This window comes from Catharus ustulatus, chromosome 1, assembly GCF_009819885.2.
Source record: "Catharus ustulatus isolate bCatUst1 chromosome 1, bCatUst1.pri.v2, whole genome shotgun sequence".
NCBI lineage: Eukaryota > Metazoa > Chordata > Aves > Passeriformes > Turdidae > Catharus > Catharus ustulatus.
Window position 1 is genome coordinate 56,251,892 of NC_046221.1, and position 20,785 is coordinate 56,272,676.

Below are 20,785 nucleotides of genomic sequence, written 5' to 3' on the forward strand. Positions count from 1 at the left end.
AATGTGTCTGTCCAATTCACTGCAACAACAACTGGCAAAAAAAGACATTTTGATGGATCCCTCATATATCTGGGATATTCTCCCCATTCCCCCATCCTGACTGACACAACCATAATAAGCAACATTAACATAGGGTTGGACATGCTAGAAAAAACCTTTTTTTCTCTTAAAGGTGATTTCATTGAAGGAACTGGTTTAAATTCTACCAGAGCAGTCTGTATAAACTACATCTCCTGCGGAAGGGCTTGTGAGTATACCCCACAAAATACTGCTAAATCTTTGCACGTGTAGTTCAATGGCTCAGTTGGGAGAGAAGCTGAGACAACTCCCTAGAGAGAGGTTGAAAGTATCCCAGATCATTTAAAGGGGATGTTAATGATGATGTAGCTAATTATAACAACCTAAATATCACCACCGTTAGCAATTTAATTTCTTATTATAGCATGGCAAAAAGGAGATAAACAGATTATTTATGCCAATTCTGCATGAAATGTTATGATTTTTGTGTCTTTATTAGACGTAGTCTGTTAGAGACACTCTGCTTTTTCCCCATATGCTACCTGCCCGATAATTAACATGTATAAGATGCTTTTAAGAGCAAAAAAGGAAACTCACTCTGCTTGTTTGTTTGGTGTGTTTATGCTCATATATCAAAATATCTCAAGCAGAACAACACCATTTTAATTTCCTGTAAAAAGAAAATATTCCTCTGTAGAATGTTTATCGTAATGAAGAATTTTGATGCAAACATACATCTAAACTCAAAGGGAGTAAAAGTATTTTGAAAAAAGTTTGTATTTAAGAGATGGAGAGCTCAGAGTTTTTATGCAGACAGCCCAAAAGTACAGAATTTTCTGCATAAAACTGTCCTTTTTGTCTGTGTGTAAAACTCAGCTCTTAGCCTTAATTTTTCTTCAGTAATCACAACAGAATTTGAAAAAGAAATATGCAATTTTACATATTTACAAGATAGAAGGGGCTAAAAAAATTACTGCATTTTGATCTGTTAAATTTCATTATAAAGCGTTAAAAAACCTAGTGATGAATATATGTCATAAGTAGCTAGGTTAGTTAGATTAGACATTCAGAGAAATTGGATGGTGTACAAGAGATGATCTGCTAGTAGAAAGATAAATCTGATCACTAGGGATCAGTAATTTTTCCACTGAAATCTAGTGATATCCCCAATGTTAGTAGAAGAAGGAGAAAGACATAGAGGTTCCTTGCTATGGACTGCCAGAAGGAATTATGTATATCAAGTCTGTGAAAGGCTGCAACAAGCATCCTTAGAAAACTCAGACTCTTGAATGAGGGCTGCTACTTTGACGCATCTGGATATTTGCTGATAAACGTCTTTTTTTTTTTCCAATGGCAATAATAAAAATCAAAACCCCAAACAATGAAAGAATCCAAAGTTATTAATTTACACTAGCATGCAGTGGTATATTAGTGGTACAGTTTATAATTTTCAAAATCAAGAGATTCTAAACAATTAGTTCTTTTCCTACTCAGGCCCCACACCATTTACCTTTCCTAAATCAGTTCCCTGACAGTAACTGTAGATAAGGTTTTTACCCCAACTTTTATATCCTTCCCAATTGTAGTCACCTCCATACACCAGTTCTGCTTCCCACCTTAGGCCATGACCTTCCCTTGTCCCCCAGCAGCAGCTTCTGCAGACTCGGAAGATTTTTGACATGGTACCATCTCATACTCCTCTTTTCCTTCCACCTCTTGAGACCTCTCTGCTGTATGAAGCAGCAATGCAACAAGGGAGATGCATAGGGCAAGTTCTCTTGTGATGGATACTGCATAAGTGAGCAGAAATCAGTGCCATTGCTCCATAGTCTGGTGCTTTACCTGAGGTTGCCCCTTTGAAAGCACAACAGACTTGTCTATTTAATAGAATTTATTCCTGTAAGGCATTTGCCTACTGGCAAGAAAGTGACTGTCTTAAAATCTTTATCTTCTAATGAATGTCACCTGAATAAATAGCAACAGTTAAGGTCCTTGAATATGTCCTGTAGAACATTCACTGCGATTGGAGAGAAAGTGGAGGGTGATGCAACTGGGAGCGTAACTGAAGAGACTGGTTCTTGATGTCACTGAATATTAGGTCTTTTTCATGCAGCTTATGTTAGCAGAGTCCCTGATCCTTATGATTGTGCTTTCCTGCATCAAAAGGTGCAGCAAAAAGGGAAGACATGCACACAGCCTGGAAACCTGTAACTTCCAAATCAGAGGACAAGAAGAAGTGGGGACACAAGGTAGGCTGAAGAAATGCAAAAGTATCGTGCATGATATAACTTAAGGCAGGAATGCCTCGTGGTTGTGGCATATTGAGTCAGAGAAATTAGTTTAGGCATGGGACAACGGGTCTTCTGCAGGAGCCAATTCCTACTTCCAGAGAAACATCACAGACAAATCTCAGAGGTCAGCTTCTCTTGAACGGGCAATCCAGACATGTGGAAAAATCATTATGTTTTATTTATGTGTAGCTTTTGTCTTCCTATTGCATCTTTCAAGTGTGATTCCTCTGAATCAGACATGAAAGATTAAAAGAAAGGCCCCTCCCTGAACAGACCTGCCCATTTTCATTTTATTTAGCTGAAGGGTCTTGGATGCTCTAAGCTTCTTTTGCACTCTTCATTGTCAAGGTGTTGAAATATTTACAATACATTTCACATGGCAAATGTCACCCACTCACCATCAGTTTTTATTTTTGGCTTGGCCTGAGCAGACACAGGCACAGGCAGAAACTTCAGTTATTGTTTCTGTGTTTCCCTTCTCTCAAGACTTTCACTGCTTAGAAATGCATCAGAAGGCTATTTTTCATAAGCAAATCTTAAAGCACTCTATCACCTCTTTATAATTTTTTGTCTGTCTCAATGGTGGTGTGAGTTGAGTGTTGAGAAATGTTTGGGGTTATTTATCTCAAATTAGAAATATGTGTCTTGAGCAGAGTTTGTGTGAATAATATTAAGAACAAACAAACGAAATCCTCAAACATAAAAAAGAGGTTTTATGATGTAACACGATGTCCAAGCTTTGAGGAAATAACTTCTTTTTAAAAAAGTCTAAGATGAGTACTGATTTGAAGGCCTAGTCTCAACTTAAAATCATGCCCCAGTTTGAATGCCTTTTAAGCTATTTTTAAAAGCAATATCTTAACATCAGCAATACTGAATTATAAATGGTTAGGCAAACAGGATTTTCCACATTAATTTGTTTCTTTCACAAAGTATAATTTTGGGTGTTGTTAATTTCCCCTGTTACTTTTAAGGGTTTTCATTATACAAAGAGGAAAAAAGAGTTTAAGAAAATTGATTGCATGAAATAGAAAGGAATATGCAATAGGCAGAAAATGAGAGAAGGATACAATGGGCTGAAGGAATCATATTGCTCTTAAACAGATCTGTAAAGGGACCTGAGGTTTGCCTAATCATTCTGTACACCACCAGTCCCCCACCACATATATATGTATCAGGGGATGGTATGCATGTTACATAAAATACACACATATGGTGGTATATATACAGTATATATAGCTAAAACAAAACATCCGCAGTACTATACCACTATTATCAAGTATCATGAAACAGCTAACATTTTCCTGGGAACGTGAGACTGGAAAAGGAAGTAATATAAGATAAAAAAGTTGGAAGAATATGAGCTCTTCATACTGGTATTCAGATCCTGCTCTTCCCTGTGTAGCGTTATGCCTGTCAGCGGCATCACTTGGGCAACCAGGGACTGCTCTGTCTGAGCAGGGGCAGATTTGTCTCTCGATGTGCTGGCAAATCACTGGCTGCGGAGGCACAGCACCAGGGCACAAGGTTTCATCCTGGGCCCTACTGTCCGCCTCCAACAGTGCACACGTCTGCGTAGCAGCTTGGACGACGTGCACCTCTCACACAGTGTGAAAGCACCTGACCACCGTGTCTATCCTGAAAGTCAGGGTGCACTAACTTGGTGCTGCAAAACTTGCACAAAAAAGGCATCCCTGGGACTGCCAGGGCAATTAGCCTGACCAAACTGAGGAGATCCACGTATTACAGGCATGTCTCTAAATCTATTTCTTGCACCCAGAAAAGATTTCCAGGTGAAAAACAACTCCAAAACAGTTAGCCTGAGGAAATTAGGGTTGAAGCGGTCCTTTGAGTCAGGTAAGATTGCTTTCTCTCTGTTTCTAAAAAACTCGTGGACCAAGTCATCTCAAACCACAGATACCTGCAGCTTTGTTTCATAATAAAATTAACATTTTCAATGGTGAGACTAAGGGAAGCTTAATGAAATGCACAGCATTAAAACCCAGTCTTTCATTTCCACCAGCAAACATACCTTTTTTTTCAAGAACCATAATTTTTGGGGACTTCCCAAATGAGCCTGAGCTCAGGTTCCTTGCTGAATTGTATGTATCAGTAACAAATCTTTATTTGCCTCTGTTTTGAGCCAGGTTATGAACAAAAGTGCCTATGAAGTATTCTGACATACTGATGGCAACTTACAAAAAAACAAACAAAAAAAAAATATATATACACATACTTTTCATGAGAGCAGTCCCACCTTGTGACTTGATGGAAAATGGTTGTGGTAATGTTCATTTACGGTTTCTCAGACTTTTTTAATATCAGGGGAGCAATCCGCAGAACTAGAAAAAGGCAAGGTGTCTCGTCAGGACACATCATTTCCCGAAGGATGGAGATATTGTAACAAATGGCATCCTAGTTCCTGCTATTTCTGAACCGCAGCATGCTGCTGTGGGAAAACTGCTTGCACGGAGCCCGGGGGAAGAACGGAGACGAGGGCCAAAGAGAGAGGCAACGGAGAGCCTTGTTTTGTAGGGTGAAGGCCAGAGGAGCCTGGCAGGGTGCTGGGGAGGCTAGCAAGTGGGCTGGGAAAGGAGGAGCAGGCACAGGCATCACCGCCACCCTTCCCCTCACCCAAGCACTTGTATTTTTTCGAAAAGAAAACTATTTTGGGGTGTTACACGGCTTAGGTGAAACTTTCCTTGAAGTCCTCCAGTCAAGTCAGCCTGCGTCGCCAGAGCAAACGGGAGCCCAGGAGCCGCAGCACTCAGAGAAAACCAACCCAGAGGGCACGTTTTCCCCCAAGAAGCCCTGAATTTCTGGCGGGCGGGAGAAAGGGGTGTCCGAGGCACCGGTGCGCGGGAAGCAGGGCTGCAGATGCAGGCTGAGCTGAAGGATGGAGGGGGAGAGCAGGGAGACGGAGGGAGCAGACCCGAGGCGGAGGGGCCGCTCCGGGGGGGGGCCGTGGTCGCCCCGCGCTGCCTCCCGGCTGTGGGCGGGGTGTCGCCGCCCTTGGGCCGCCGCCGGGGCGGGACGGCCCGGGCCGGGGGATGGCGGGGGAGGAGGAGGAGGAGGAAGGGGGGAGCGGGGGTGTCATGCCGAGAGCTCGCAGCCCGGAAGGCCGCGGCCCGACCCGCACCCCGGGGCGCAGCCCTGCGCCGCTCCCCCAGGCAAGCGGCCCCGCGCCCCGGGCAGCGCCAGCCCCGCCGCATCCCGAGCGGGCGGAGGGAAGGGGGGAAGGGGAGCGGAGCTCCCTCCGCCGCTCAGAGGAAGGGGAGGGAAGGGGGAAAGTTTAGCGGAGGGTGTTTGAATCGGGAGTTATCCCTAAAGAGCCTTTCCCCTGATCTGATCCAGAGGGCAGCGCTGGGAGGAGGGGGCGGCGACGACGAGCAGCCCTGCAACATCTGTAAAATTTGAAGGAGGCGGCGGAGAGGAGCGCGCGAGACGGAGAAAAGCGAGAGGGACAACTTTTCCGACACGTGAGTACCTCGGCGCGATGTGTTTGTTCCCCTCCTTCGGTGGCTTCGCCGAGCCAAAACAATGCGGGGCGGCGGTGGGGCTGGAGGGCACGGGCGGCACGGGACGGGACGGGGGGGTCTCCCCTTCCCTACCAAAACTGTTCGGGACCAGGCGGTGGATTTGGGGATACTTTTTTTTCCCCCCTCTTTTGCTCCCTCTCTTCTTTTCCTTCTTTTTCTCCTCCCCCCCGCTCTTTTTGTTGAACCAAATCAGAAATGTCAGTCAGTGCGAGTGAGTCAGAAGGGATCAGATTACAAGATCACTGAAACTGATGTCGGACCCGCGCACACACACCCCTACACGGAGGCAGAGGCGCGGGCTGCTCCCCGCGGGAGGCGGGCAGGGATAAAACAACCACCACCAACACCCGCCGGCCCTCCTCTGCCGCCCCCGTCCTGCCTGTGTCCCGTCCCGTGCCCTGCCCGCGGGATGCCCGCTGAACGCGGCGGAGGCCGGCCCCGCTAGCCGCGGCGGGGGAGCGGCGCGGGGACGAGCCGGCGGCCCCGGCCCTCGCCCATGGGCAGCGCGGGGGCTCGGCGGCAGCGGCGGCAGGTACGTACCCACTTGGGCGAGAAGTTCTTTGTTTCCCCGGCTCTACTCCGGGTCACTTTTCTCGTCTCTCAGCGCTCCGGCCCTGCTCCCGGCCCCCTTCCCGCTTCCCTAACTCGGAGGAGGGGGGCAGGGGGCCCGAGGTGTCTAACCCCCAAAATGGCTGTCACGGAGCGCGGGAGCCGAGGGCGCGGAGTGCGGGGCTAGTCCCCGCTCCAGGCCGGGCTCGTCCCGCCGCAGAGCTGCCGATATGCGGGCGACAGCTGCTGTTTTATTTCCACCCCGTTCTTTCTCCTCGCCCCTACTCCCTGACCGACTGCCGGGGGTTTTCACGTGCGGCGGGAGGCCGGCTCAAACTTCGCAGGGGGAAAGGCGAGAGGAGCGGGGGAGAATCCGCTGTCACATCTGGCGGGGCGGAGGGCGCCCCGGGGTCGTTCCCTGCCGGCTGCTCACTGCAAGGAAGGGGACGGTCGGGTCCCGGTCAGAGGGGAGCGAAGAAGGGCCCACTCCGCGCCGCCCTGCGCGGGGTCAGGGGGAGCGGGCGGCGGGACGGGCCCGGGCCGGCGGGCGGGAGCAGCGGGGCCGCTGCCCCTCGGGAGAGCCTCGGAGCCGCCCCGGGCCGGCACCGCGGCCCGGCCGTGCGCCGCCCAACTTGGGAGGGTGGGAGCAGCCGCCGCTCCGATTGTCCCGTGAAGTCGGTGGGGTGCTGGCACAATTCCCGCGCCTTCGGACGGGCCCGCAGCTGCTAGCGCCCGCTCCCTAGCCCGCGCACCACGTGAAGAGAAAAGGTAAAAGCAAAGCAAACACACGCCCCCCGCTCCCCACATCTCACTCCCCAGTTTTGTTTTTAACCCTCTGGTGCGTAGTTTTTATCCGGTCCTGCGGGTACGGTATCCGTGGCCTTCTGCCAGTTTGTATGTAGATATATTTATGTAAAACATTTTCTCCCAGCTCCTTGCCAGCTGTTCCACATTTTCCAGCTGCCACTTCAGTTTGAAATGATGGACTGTACGGATCTCAAACAGCCTTTTAGTCGGAGGTACGGATAGCTGTCTGTTTGATACAGAGTCTCACGTTTTAGAGGCTACTTCACTAAAGGAGCATTAAGTAGCAACCCACTGCAAAATGCTCCTCTTCGTCGCGCCCCTGCTCCTTCCCGCTTCATTTCCAAGGCTCAATAAACATGATTTTTTAAGCTTCAGCGTGAAGACTTTGTTTCTTTTGCGTGCGTGCTACAGAAAAACTTGGAAGCGAAATTTTCCAGAGGCCTTGAGATATGTGGTTAATTAATCCAACAAACATTTTTAGGAGGGCACGGCTGCCTCTCTGTCTCTTTGTGGTATAGGTATCTGTTTTGAAATCGTTTAAGTCACTGGAATAGTGAGAAATCTTTATATTTCTCAGTCTTCCAAAATTGTTTTTGGTGTGGTGTTCAACGAGATTATGGATTGAAATGTGCCAGAACTGGCCTTAAGTAGTTTGAATATTTGTGCAATTGCATTGTAATTTGCAAAGGTGCCTCACTGATTGATTCCTATAATTATTTCATTTAGGTCCTTTATTAAAAATTGATAATGATCTGACAGTTTCTTAATTATATATGTCATGATTATTTTGAAGGAAGACGAATACAGTGTTTTAAAAGTAAAGTAACCTTAAAATGTAAAAATTGTCATGTGCACACCACTCTATTTCAGACGTGGAAAGATATATTAAAAGTAATAGTGAATGAGTTTAGCAATGTAAACTGTAGGCAGCCTCTTGAGAGTTTGTTTATATAATGAAGGTTTGGGTATAACTAGCTAGTATGTAAATACTTTCAGTTTTGTGTATAGCCCAATTCTAAAAGCATAAATAATAGTAACTATGAGAGAAGGCTATTTTAAGGACAAGGGATTATTTCTTTAAAAGCAGGATTATGTGATTTTGAATGAGGAGGAAGAATGAGCAAGAAAACGACTCTCTCAGTGTATGTGTATTCTTTTAAGCAGCAGTGGAAGCAAAACTATGGCTTAAGGTGCCCAAATGAATGCATTCTTGCATTCTGATAATAGCATATGGTTTTCAGCAGGACATGCTGTTTCCCAAAGCTTTTCTGTAAGAAGGACTGCAAAACAAAGACACCACCTGCATTTTCCTATGTAAGTGGAGTAACATTTTTGGCTTGAGAAGATGTGCAGTGGCCAAGAAAATATTTTACTGCTACACGTAATCATCAGTTGTGAAAGATTGCACATTTTCAAACACAAAACCAGTTTGTAGCTAAGAAATTAAAATATCAGTGATTACAAATGATTTTTTTTTTCCTGAGTAGTGTTGGAAAAACCAAAATACTCAAGTTTGGAGACATCATTGTAATTTTTTTCATCTTGCAGATTACTTGAATTTTTAACAAGATAAATGTATGCACTGATATTGACCCATGAAAGTTTCAGTTACACTTCCTGGCTCGTTTTGGGGAAAACTATTGAATTACCTGCACTCCTAGAGTGTATTTGACTTTTATCCTGCATATTAGAAGCAGGAATGGCATACTTTTATGTTGCAGAGCGTTAGTGAAAAGTTAGTTTTCTTTGCCTGATAAATAAGGAATTTGAAGGCAATTAAAGCAGGGTTTATTTGGATTTATGGAAGGAGGCATTTTAATGATCAGTGTATTGCATGTGTTCAACTATATGGAGAGAGAAATGTACTAAGAAAAAGCAGACTTGAAGGAAAAGTGAATCAACGAGTCATGAAATCCTCAGGAAAACCTTATTAATGGAATGTTAATGCTTTTAGACTATAGTAGATTACCTTAAAAGTCAGGCTTTTCTTCTTTATGCAATTGTTGTAAATCCCTAGCTAAAGAATACTTTGAAGAAAGCTTTAGTTTTTCTGGAACTCATATTCTGTAGTAATTCTGGTTGTTTTGGAAGATTCAAGGTATTTTCTGCCAACTTGCAGTTAGGCAATTAAAATGCTAAAATGGCTACAGAGGTGACTTTATTCAACAAAAGGTTCAACTGTAATAATGATTTCAAGTTGTCTTTTAACCACAGGTTTTATAGACATCCTCCCTTTAGACTTTGTCATTTTTATAAGGGAATTGATTTGTTATACTTTAAAATCAAATAAAATGAGACAGAATAAACAAAAATAGGGCATGGGTGCTGCTGCAAACTTTTCAAGTTCTTTCAGTGCATTTTTCATCTTTACTTTTATTTGATAGGTCTGTGAAATAGAGCTGTAGACTGGCAGACTTTAAATGAAATTTCACACTTTGATGATTTTTTTTAAACTTTGATATATTGACAGCAAAAGGAGCTGCAAAGCTTTTATATAACTTGAGCAGTAACGCCAAGCAGCAGTCAAACGTCTCTATGCATTTGTGTTTAACTGCAGAAGAAAAACATGTCCATGGGCAGTGGAGGGTTCTTATCAACTCCCTAATCCCAGATCCCAGCAAACCTTGAGGGCATGCCTCAGATCTTGCTGAAATCATTGTAGACTCTCACAGTTTGCAGATTAAATATGCTATGTGTTCCTGGCTCCAACAACAGTTTTATGAGCTCACTAAGCTTCCTGTTTTAAGATCATTTTCTGAAGTTTTTAGGAGCTGCTAAGGGCGATGCTGTCTATGGCAAGTGGTACTTGTTAATTTAGGGACACTTTAGGTATTTCATTCTGTCTGTAAAAAGAGCCAAAATTGCTATTTTCAAATTAGAAGCCGAGTTGCACCAAAAATAGGGAGCTCCTTTAAAGAGGGATTCTGTTGTTTTAATGTGTTTGTCAGTACACTAGGTGACAAAGTTTATACGAGGCTTGATTTGTTTTATAGGGCTTGACTTTGACCAGGCTCTTTAAAACAAGACTTTTTCTGTTGTAATTCTAAGCACAATGCAGCTTTTAGTACATAATTTCTGAGCCTCTTTTAACCAATTGTGTTTGTAGCAGCTCATTAAACATACCTTTGAAGTTCTTGTTCTCCTTTTCCTCCAAGAAGGGAAAATATATTCTGCCAAGAATGAATTTCAGTGAATCAGGTGGTTAACCCTGAGATTTGTTGACCCTTCTGGTCCCTCACATTTAGAGTCTGGATTCTTCTAGGTGCTAAATAGTTAACTCTTATATTTTGTTCACTGTAATCATGTTTATGTATTCGGTGTAATAGTTTTAATTAAAAAGGAAAATACTTATTTTCCAACAACATGTGTCATATTATTCCCGAGAGAACTTGAGCCAATTTTGCGCTTAAAGGTTATTCAGTGAATGAAATTTTGAAAGCCCATTTGTCAAGGTACTGCATGGTTTCTGTTAGTTTTCAACCCCCAAATTCATTGTCCGAATGGCCCAGTCATTAGTCAGCAGTGTATTAGTGCTACCTTCAGGCAATGCTACCCAGCACTTCTTCGCACCATTATAGCTCTAAAAGTGTTCTCTGCCGACTGGTAGAATTACTGCTCTGATTTCCGCTTGGCTGGTTTTGAGGTAAGTCCCCTCCCTACCTTCCAGCTCAGTCTAATCCCTGCTTTCTTTTAAGGCTGCTTTCTGCAGTGATTTAGAGGAAAACTTTCTTAAAGATTGTGCTGGCATCATACTGTGGTTTTGTTGTGGTATACTCTGCACATGTAAATTGTACCTGCCTTACCTTGAAAGTGTATTAAATTGGCTGCTGATCTGAGGAGTTGGTTTCTCTCTCTTTAAGAACAAAATAAGAAACGAGACAATACACTGATGTTAAAAACCCCTGCAAGGTTATTTAGATTACAACAAGGGACAAAGTAATGGGGGTAGAATGTGTTTGTCTCTAAATAGTTGCTGGGTGTCAGAACTGATAATATCAGGATCCACTACAAGGAGATCTGATTGAATAATTTTCTTAGCTGAAGTTGCCCCTCAAATGTCAAATTATTTTTTACACTGATTATCAAGATGATTAGGCCTTTTAAAAAAATTATTCTTTCTTTATTTTTATTGATGCTCAAAATGTTGCTGTGTTTTTTGATATCTGATGTTTAGTTCAGGGTAATGTATCCAACAAACCCGGTGGTTTAGAGCTGAACCTCCCACAGTAGTGTTTGCTGCTTTGTATGAGACTCTGTTTTCTCTGCATAAAAATCTGTTAACGTCAAGAAAATCAACTGCATGTAAAGAATACACCATCCAGCTGCCCAGAGAATGAAGCCTTCATTAGATAAGATCTATGAATACCTGAAACTGAAGAGTTAGAAACACAGATCAAGTTAATGTCAGTTCAGTACGCTGTTCTGAACCGTATATATTAAAATGAAATCCTAGCACTACTGATTCTTAACTATCAGAACGTAGTTTGGTGGGGTTTTGCTTGGCTCTCCAATTCACTGTGGATGTTTTTTCTAGGAAAATAATACAGCTGTATAATGCTGTGATTGCTATTTTAACAAGGATAGTGGAAGTGGATTGTGCATTTGTAATGCAGCAGTTCAGAGTTGTGCTGTTGTGTTTTGTCAAGTTACAAAAACACGAAGGAATCACGATGCAGTTTTCCTGCTGGTATGAGATAGGTGTAAAACTTAAAGTAAACTGTAAGAGCTAAAGATAAAGTTTTATAAAGTACCTTTCACACTTGAAGTTCTTCCTGGATATATGGAGATTTCCTAGCTCTTTGACGTGTTAAAACATCTGTGTTGGGTTAGAACGTGAAATTCTGGTTGAAGGCATCCCTTAACCTGAGAGGATGCTGAGGAGATAAACAGGCTTCCAGGAATGGGACTGTGATCAAAACATGGCACTTTCAAAAACATTCTACTTGATTCCTTTGATCTTGTTTTAAAATGCTAATAGTAAAATATAGAATACAGTCTTTTCTTCCTTCATTTGCATATCATAAGTTGGGAACAGAAGTCACATCTTTGCAATAGATGTACATTAAATACATTCTTCCTTGAGCTCAGTTCCTGTATAGATTGACATTGATACATAGATCTAGTTTTGTTTCTAAGGAATCTTTCATCTGTTGGGATTGATGAGATAAAATGTGTGAAGAAAGTGGTCATTTCACTGGAATGTTGAGCTCCAGTACTTGAAATTAGAGTATTTCTGCATTTTTCTGTCCAAGTTGTAGTGACTTCTTACTTGCCTAAGTAAGTGGTGCAAAGCACATCAATTACAGATGTTTATAATTTGCTTTACCAAGACAAGAAAGCAAAGAAAAAAATCAGCCTGTATTGTCACCATAAGTATCCTACAAACAGTATCAGTAGAGGAAGTCAGAGTGTGTTATTCACACAGCAAGCCTTACTGTTGTCCCCCTCACTGTTCTCTCAGAATATTCCCGGCCTTTCAGATCTTGAGCAAATGAATGAACCAAAATCCAGGTTTCAAAAAACAAATGCGTTGCCAAAGGAAGTCGCTGCACTGTTACTTAAGTTTGTTTTGGATTTCGTTTAGCTGCTGAATTCCTGAAGAAAGATAGGGGCGAAAACAGAGTGTAGACTTGGTAGGAAAGTTTGAAGTGTCACCCCTCATTGTAACCTATTACTACAAATGATACAGTCCACAGGAGATTTTTTTCCTACCCCCCTGTGCTAATTCTTTTACAGCTAATCTTACTTTGACATAATCATTAGAGTTTTTCGTGCTGCAGAATTTGAAGCACAAGTAGGATTGCAAAACAAGCAGTAACAGCTTATTCTGAATTTCTGAGCAATATTAGGCAGTTTAATTGGAAGGAGTTCTGATTTCTCCAGGGTAAGTGCATTACTAGTTTTAGACAAACCCCCCTCCCCAAATACATTAAAGTATTTGGAGACTTGAAAGATATGTAGCACTTTCTGTTTTTTAAGAAATAAACTTTATTATTTCTGTTGTATTTAGATAGAGAGTTTGTCAGAGAGTCAAAAAAGGAGTAAGGAAACCCAAGACAATTAAAATTAAAATAACAAATGGTTAAATGCAGAGTTAATTACCTGATTTGTTTTGTTTTTGTTGTGGGCTTGGTTGTTTGTTTCTCTTAATTTTAAAGTTCATCTCTTTATTGTAAGGACTCTCAGACAGTGAATTGATTATAAAATTTTACCTCAGAGGATATATCATACCTGAATTGTAAAATCACTAAGTCTGAACTCTGTCTCCCTCAGCTTTGTCTTGCATGTTCCCAAACAGCAGCTTCTGTGAGGGATAGACTGGAGACGGACGGTTCGACCTGAATCCTTCAGTGTTGTTATCCATTAAGTTCTGTTTACTGAGTATGAAAATAAATCATCTCTTTCCTGTCAGAGATCTGTTTTATTTAGATACAGAGTTTAATCTGTTGAAGTAGTAGTAAAAACATTTAATTTGGGTTATACTTATCAGCTTTTTAAATCCGTAAACAAAAGTGATATAATCTACTTGTAAGACTGTGTGGCTGATGTGTATTTAAAGCAACTGAGGTGCTGCCTCAGTAGAAAGTGCACTTATTGAACTATTCTATTTGTATGTTTAAAATATTTTCAGAACTTTTAGGTAGATGAGTTTATCTGTCGGAGAAATACATAAGCACATATGTAATTCCCCTGGAGTCGAGCAAATATTACAATCAAATCAGTAGCTCAATGTATGCCACAGAATATTTTCTCACTTAGGATCTTAATCATGAGGATGCTAATAGCACTGGTTTGCCTTGCTGATTGCCTTTGTGTTTGTGATCCTCTGTTATTGTTGCCACAAGCTATTTAACCTATCAGGAACAGATCAGATCATCATTAACCAGGCTTTAGGTCCAGTTGTTTTTCTTTCTTTATGGGGGGAAAGAAATCAAAGGAAAGTGACATGGAAAAGATAGCAGATAGTAATGAGTTTGGAAAGATTGTATTAATACATGTTGTGTCTCTTAACTTGGGTTATTTTTCATTTTCAAGCTACAAATCCACCTATTTGATTCTCTCAAGCCTTTCTCTCTTTTTCTCTCTTTCTCTTTCTCTCTTTCTCTCTTTCTCTCTCTCTCTTTCTCTCTTTCTCTCTTTCTCTCTTTCTCCCTTTCTCCCTTTCTCTCTTTCTCTCTTTCTCTCTTTCTCTTTCTCCCTTTCTCCCTTTCTCTCTCGCTTTCTCTCAGACAGACATATACAGATAGCAACTAGTGCATTTATAGATCATGCATGTAATTGAAATGGAGATAGGTATTGTGAAATATAAGATACCTTGCCCCCCACCCCTAACTTACTGTTTATTGTGGTTTTACGTAAAGCGGATATAAGATTCTTTGTACTGTTTATGTTGATCTTAGTCTTACTGTGAGTAGTTGTCTCAACAGGGAGGAACCCAAATAAAGTTACTTTGGAGTAGTTAATGAGAGTTGCAGAATTCTGATTTAGCTTACAAAGAGTTGGGAAAGGATAAAACTATTCTAAAAATATACAGGTTAGTTCCTGTAGCTATGACAAAAATGGTGAGATATACCAAGAGGTTATTATTACATTTGGGAGATATTTCTTGAAATGTCTGAGCGCTTGAACATTTTTCATTAGGTTCTGTCAGGGGTAACTTTGTAAGTGCAGCTTTGCCAGCAGGTTTGATCGAAAGCAGTGGCTGAAATCTAGGTGGGTTTTGGAAGTTAAATGTACCTGAATCAAGCCTGTATAAATCAGTATGAAATAGCTCCCATGTAATAGCTTAAAATTGTCTCATATAAATTTTGCATTTGAATGTAGCTGAACAAGATGCATTTTTTTATCCTTAAATAATCCCAAGGAACAGTGTAACCCATGTTGATAAAATTGATAAAGGGTCCTTTATGGTTGAGAGAGACTGTAATTTCCTGATTGTTCTTCATGCCTCCCCTTGTGTTTTTCACTTTCATACAGTTGTGCTGTTCAAGATGCATTGTATCCCCAAAGACTGCTTCCAGTAGTGTGGATCAAAGTAGTACCTATGAACACCCTAACTACCCAGAGTCATTTCTGTAAAATTAAACATGCTGTGTTTGCTTGCACGCTGATTGGGGCACTCTGGTTGCTGATAGCAATCAGTATGAACTTCCCTACTGCTGATGTAATGATGATGAATGCTGTGACACTGCTATTTCAGACAGCTCTTCTCAGTGGATGCAAACCACTTGTTAATGAATTGAATACAACTATAGCAGCATCAAGTAAAACAGGGAAAGGTTTTACTTGTTTCTTTTTTATTTTTTTGATTCAAGATGTTAAAAGATACTCCTCAAAAAATAAAAATAAACCAAAGCAAGGCAGAACATTTAAATTCACAAGAAACATGAAGCAGTCTTAACATGCCAAATTGAGAATTTAAAATGCTTACACTTCAGCTCTTTGACCAAAGCAAGCAGATTTGTTGAAGTCAGTGAGACTGTTCCTAGCAATAAATATTTGCATGGTCCAGTCTTTAAAACTAATGTGTGCAATGTAAATAAAATTATTTAAAAGAGAAGTGATAATGAGTGAAGATTTCTTGGAAAATTCAAATGTATATTCAGAAAGGATCAAGTTTCTTGTTCTTCTAAGTACAGGACTGGTTTTGGTTAGTTTGGACTGTGAGTAAATGAACAAAAAGATGTGGGTTTTTTCCTCCCCAATATATCAATATGATTATTTTTACTACTGTAAGGCACAATTTTATAACCAACATACATAAGAAATGGAAATTACATAATATGAAGTTACTTGAAAGAATTTTTTTGTTTGAAATAAATTTCCAACATACTGTGATTTGTTGACACTCCTTTTAAAAGAGACAGTTTTCCTCATTTAACTAGTTTGTTCCAGTAGCTTGTTCCTAAAATTCCTCCAATATAATATACAATTGGGGAAGGTTTACATTTTTATATTAAAAGAAGAGACACACCTGCAGGCAGGTTACTGTTTTGAGAGAGATTAGGTTTAAAATGGGGATCTGGAATTAATTGCGCAGTGGGTTCAGGCTTCAGGGAAATTACAAAAGCTTCAAGCATGGTTGAATGGGAAAAAGCCATGAATGTTTGCTTTCAGGAAGGAATGTTTATCCCTCTATTTACCTATGGAAGTTCAAGCTTTTGCCTGTATACTGTTATAGCATTTCCTTCCCATTCATATGCACTTGGAGATGCTGGATAGCCAATGAAACTAGCTTTCAGGTTTTTTGAAAGTGGGACTCCCTGCTGCAAATACATACAGATTGTCTCAGGCCTGGAGGCAGGAAAAGGAAAGTCACTGACCCACATGCTGGAGAGAGACACATAGACCCTAATATATGCCACTTTATATTTTAATCTGGGGATTATGTCAGGTTGACTGATTTCTAGAATGCTTTTTGGTAGGGGTTAACAACCAGTGGAAAGAAATCTTTACATAACCTTGGACTTTATTTGCAGCTCCCATATTTCAGTACAATTTCTGAGAGAAAATAAAAATCAGCCGAATTTAAGGAGAATGATTCTAGAAGATGTGTGTTGGGCTTGTGTGCTCAACTTAGTCTTAAGGTAGTCTTCGGAAAAAAAAAAAAAAAGAGATTTTTGGGGCACCCTATTAATCTCCTGATGACTGCTTCCCTGAGGGGCATGCTTGGCAAAACATAGCAGACCACACCCCTCTAATTATTAGTCTTGCCACCTCTTCTGCCCTTCATTACCTTCCCAACTGTGCATGTCACTGTTGATGCACCACTGGGGGCTTGCTGGACCTGCACGAATTCTTGCCAGTGTCCGTGCCACGTGTGTGTGGGTTGGGAGCAGAGGAAGGAAGGCACAGGAGGAAAAGCCTGCAGAGCTGGGGCTATTGGCTTATGGTGAAGGGTGTAGAGCTGAGTAAGAAAGTTTTCTCTAGTGGTGTTCCCTCTTTCATGCTGAGATGAATTAAAGCAGCCTTCTGGATGTATACTGTGTGGACATGAACCAGAGCAGGTACCAAGAGCAGAGCAGGTACCAAGAGCAGATGTTTATTTTACGTCTTGGCTAGTTCTGCAATTTTCTGTCCAAATAGATTTAGGCTTCTGTACTGTGGTCCACACCAGGTAGCATATAAAAGAGAAGTGAAAGAGAGTGATGAAGAATATGGAATTATGCCTGCTATTCTTTCTTCCAGTAAAGAAAATGACCCCAGAACACCACAGAAATCTCATTGACAGGCTGTTGGGGAAAGAAATAAAGTAGCCAAGAGAATGGATGTCAGTCTTACCAGCCATATGTTGCTTTTGAATTGCAGATGACCCAAAAATGCTTTTTATGAGATTAAGGCATTAACTCCTTAAAGTACCTGCATTACTTTCCTTTTCTGAGAAGTGTAGGAACAGTTTGTTATGGAGGTCCTGTCGTGATGGGGAGGGGAAGGAGTTGGAGGTAAGTGAGGAGGTGGAGATAAGTGAAGGCTCCTTGCACATACCTGCATAGGTATCTGTGTGGCAGGAGCCAGTGGAACCACTTTAGATACCTGTTAACATTTTTGTGATGTCTTCCCAAATGTGTCATGCCACTCCACTGACCTTGTGGAGGCAGACTATGTCCTTTCTAGTTGAATAGGGAGTAAAATTGCTTCCTTATGTGACTTTAAGTCAAAATCAACATGCTTGTGAACCTAGGACCAAACAAAAAGGGGGACGAGTTCTACAGCTTCATCTTACAAGTTTTCAGAGTTGTACTCTTTGATGTAAATGAAGATGCTGCCTCAATAGCAGTTGTGGCCCTTAGAAGGCAATGGAAGAAAAATAACCACAACTTAGGATGTATGGCTTTTTTAGTTCCTTCAGAGATGGACAGGAAATCATTAATTTGAGAGAATGTTAAATAACTCAAGGGTGGTTAGTCAGAAAATAGGAGGATACATTGAAGGACTCACTCATGCAGTGGTTGGAGGCTGGGTAGAGGCAGGTTTTGGTGTTTATGTGGCCAGGACTGATAGAGAAAACAAACACATTCCTCTCAGTGTGGGGTGAACAGCTTGGCAGCAGTTCCAGCCTTCCCCCTCTCTACTAATGCAAGAGACTGAAAAGCAAGATATTCGAGTTAACTGACTAAACTGGGGATGCCCTTGCATGAGGTGTGCAAAGGGAAAGAGGGAGAAGACATATGGGAAATTTGGAAAGATGCTGTTTACAAAGCTCATGTGAGATCTGTCCTCAATGAGACTTGTTCATTGCTGGGTAAAAATCAGGGCTGTTGCAAGTAGAGTATTGTTAGATACAGCAATTTCACGATTATAAGCCGCACTGAGTATAAGCCTCAGTTCTGGCTGTTGGCAACTTTTCCTTCTTTGTCCATACATAAGCCACACCTGATTATAAGCTCCACGTTACAATACAGAGTGTGATTAAAGGTATCTATTCTATCACCATCTGTTGAGGGTGGGGGCAGTGATCCTTATCTCAACAGCAGATATTCTGTTAATTGACCATCCATTGAAACCAGGCAGGGCATTGTTCTTTATCTTTTCACAACCCATCCTTCCTCCAGCGAGTTATTTTCTGCTAATGGCCCATTGAGTCCCACTGTGTGACTGATAAAATTACTGCATCCCATTGGAAGTTGCCCCAGCCAGGGGGAAGAGCCCAACATTTCTTACCAAGATAAAAACAGAGGTTTTGGGACACTAAGGTAGCCCCTTTCTCCACTGGACTCCAGAGGAAAACTGGATTTCTCCACATCACCACTGGTCCTCTGGAGGGAAACTGCACCTTCTATAGAACCACTGCTTCAACTGAACCACATCTGTCACTGCAGGAGGATGCAACCACCATTTAATGGGACTACTACCAACACCCTGCCTGACGGGGTGTCAGGTTGTACTCTGACTTTGTCAGGGTTTGGAGTTTGTTTCTTTGTAGTACTGTATTTCTATTTTAATTTCCCTAGTAAAGAACTGTTATTCCTAATTCCCATCTTTTTTCCTGAAAGCCCCTTGATTTCAAAATTATAATAATTTGGAGGAAGGAGGTTTACATTCTCCATTTCAAAGAGAAGTTTCTGCCTTTCTCAGCAGACACCTGTCCTCCAAACTAAAACAGCAACTTTTTGTTCTTTGTCCGTATATAAGCCGCACCTGATTATAAGCCACATTTTGGGTTTGGACCAAAATTTTAGTCAAAATGGTGCGGCTTATAATCGTGAAATTACTGCACTGTATTTGAAGACGCCTGACATTCTTAGCCTTCTGGTAGGAAATTGTTTCACAGATCACAATAATATTTGTAGCACTTGCACAGATAGATCTTGAGAGTAGCCTTTAAACTCCTCTTCTGTGGCAGGCAGAGCTTTGTTATTCCTGTTTTTAGCAAGCAAGAAACTCAAGGGAAGAAAAATGCCTTGCCAAAACTTAGACAGTAGGTCAGTGGCAGAGAGTCTCTGATATCTAGCCCAGTTCCTTGGCTCTGCTGCTAGCTAAATAATGATTCATTTAGTGATTGGGCTCTACTTTGATCCCTACTGTATAACAATGAGGCTTTGGAGTGTTTTATTGTACTATTAAGAAGAACTCCTACTAGGAAGGTGGGAAGGGGAAAGTTTACTAGAGAGCTGTGTTTGTGATGAATTGGCTTTGTAGCCGTTTGTTTGTTTGTTTGGTGTTGCTTCTTCTTTTTTTGACTGTCAGAATGTCAGAATTTGAGAAACTAGTTGCTAATATAATTACACTTCATTATACTTGGTGGCTTTTTGAAGACTTTTTAAAATTTTATTTAAATGCAGTCCCAGAAGAGTATGACTTCCTTCCATTTTAGACCCATTTGACTACCAAGCAGTGTTGCTAGAACAGAAAACTTTGTTGTTGTTGCATAGATTCATGTTCAAATTACAAAAGTACCAAGATTTTGGTTCTAAGCATGTTGTGTGCGGAATATTGATGTGTGTAAAGCTTACTTGCACCTCAAGTTAAGCTGCAGACCAGTGCTTAACCTTTGTGTCCCTCATAGCCTAAGATCCCTGTAGTCTTGTGCCTGCCCTGCTGCACCAGCAGCAATACCCTTTTAGAAGTTTTTGGGCTTCTCGTGTTTCCATCAGGAATGTAAAATATTTGAGAATAGTGAGAAATTATTTGTGGGGCATAAAATGAATGTATCATTGGAGATGACAGTTAGAATGTCCAGGAAAGGCAAAATAACCAGATAGACACCTCTACAGATCCTTCTGTTTCCAGCATTTTCATGCAAAGGAAAGTGATCTCATTATCTGCCACCAGCAATAATATTTGTCTTTCCCTGTGGTTTTCGGGGTGTTTCGCCAATATAATTTTGTTTGAGTTAGATTTCTGAACAAAGTGAGAGATGTTTACATGAGTAACAAGGTGTAGAGATAGACAGGATAATTCCTGCTGCAGTGTATTCCAACACCATGAATGTTGAAATTTAAATATTTGGCTTCTAGAGTCAACATGAAGGTGTGTCTTGACTTTTTTTTTTTGCCTTGTTCCAAAGTGCTCTAGGCATAAGAGAAAAATAGTGGCCTTTTTTCCCTTGGATCCATTATACCCCACAGAACTGAAAAAAGT

General features: G+C 41.5%; 1 protein-coding gene across 2 annotated transcripts in view; it reads left to right on the top strand.

Annotated features, from left to right (window-relative positions):
• The first annotated feature begins 5,601 nt into the window (after positions 1–5,601).
• GLI3 (GLI family zinc finger 3) overlaps positions 5,602–20,785 on the top strand; it is a 213,420-nt gene continuing 198,236 nt past the window's right edge. For both annotated transcript variants that reach the window (XM_033071455.1, XM_033071464.1), the window contains exon 1: positions 5,602–5,788. The gene's annotated coding sequence lies outside the window, so the exon portion shown is untranslated. The remainder of the gene's footprint in view (positions 5,789–20,785) is intronic.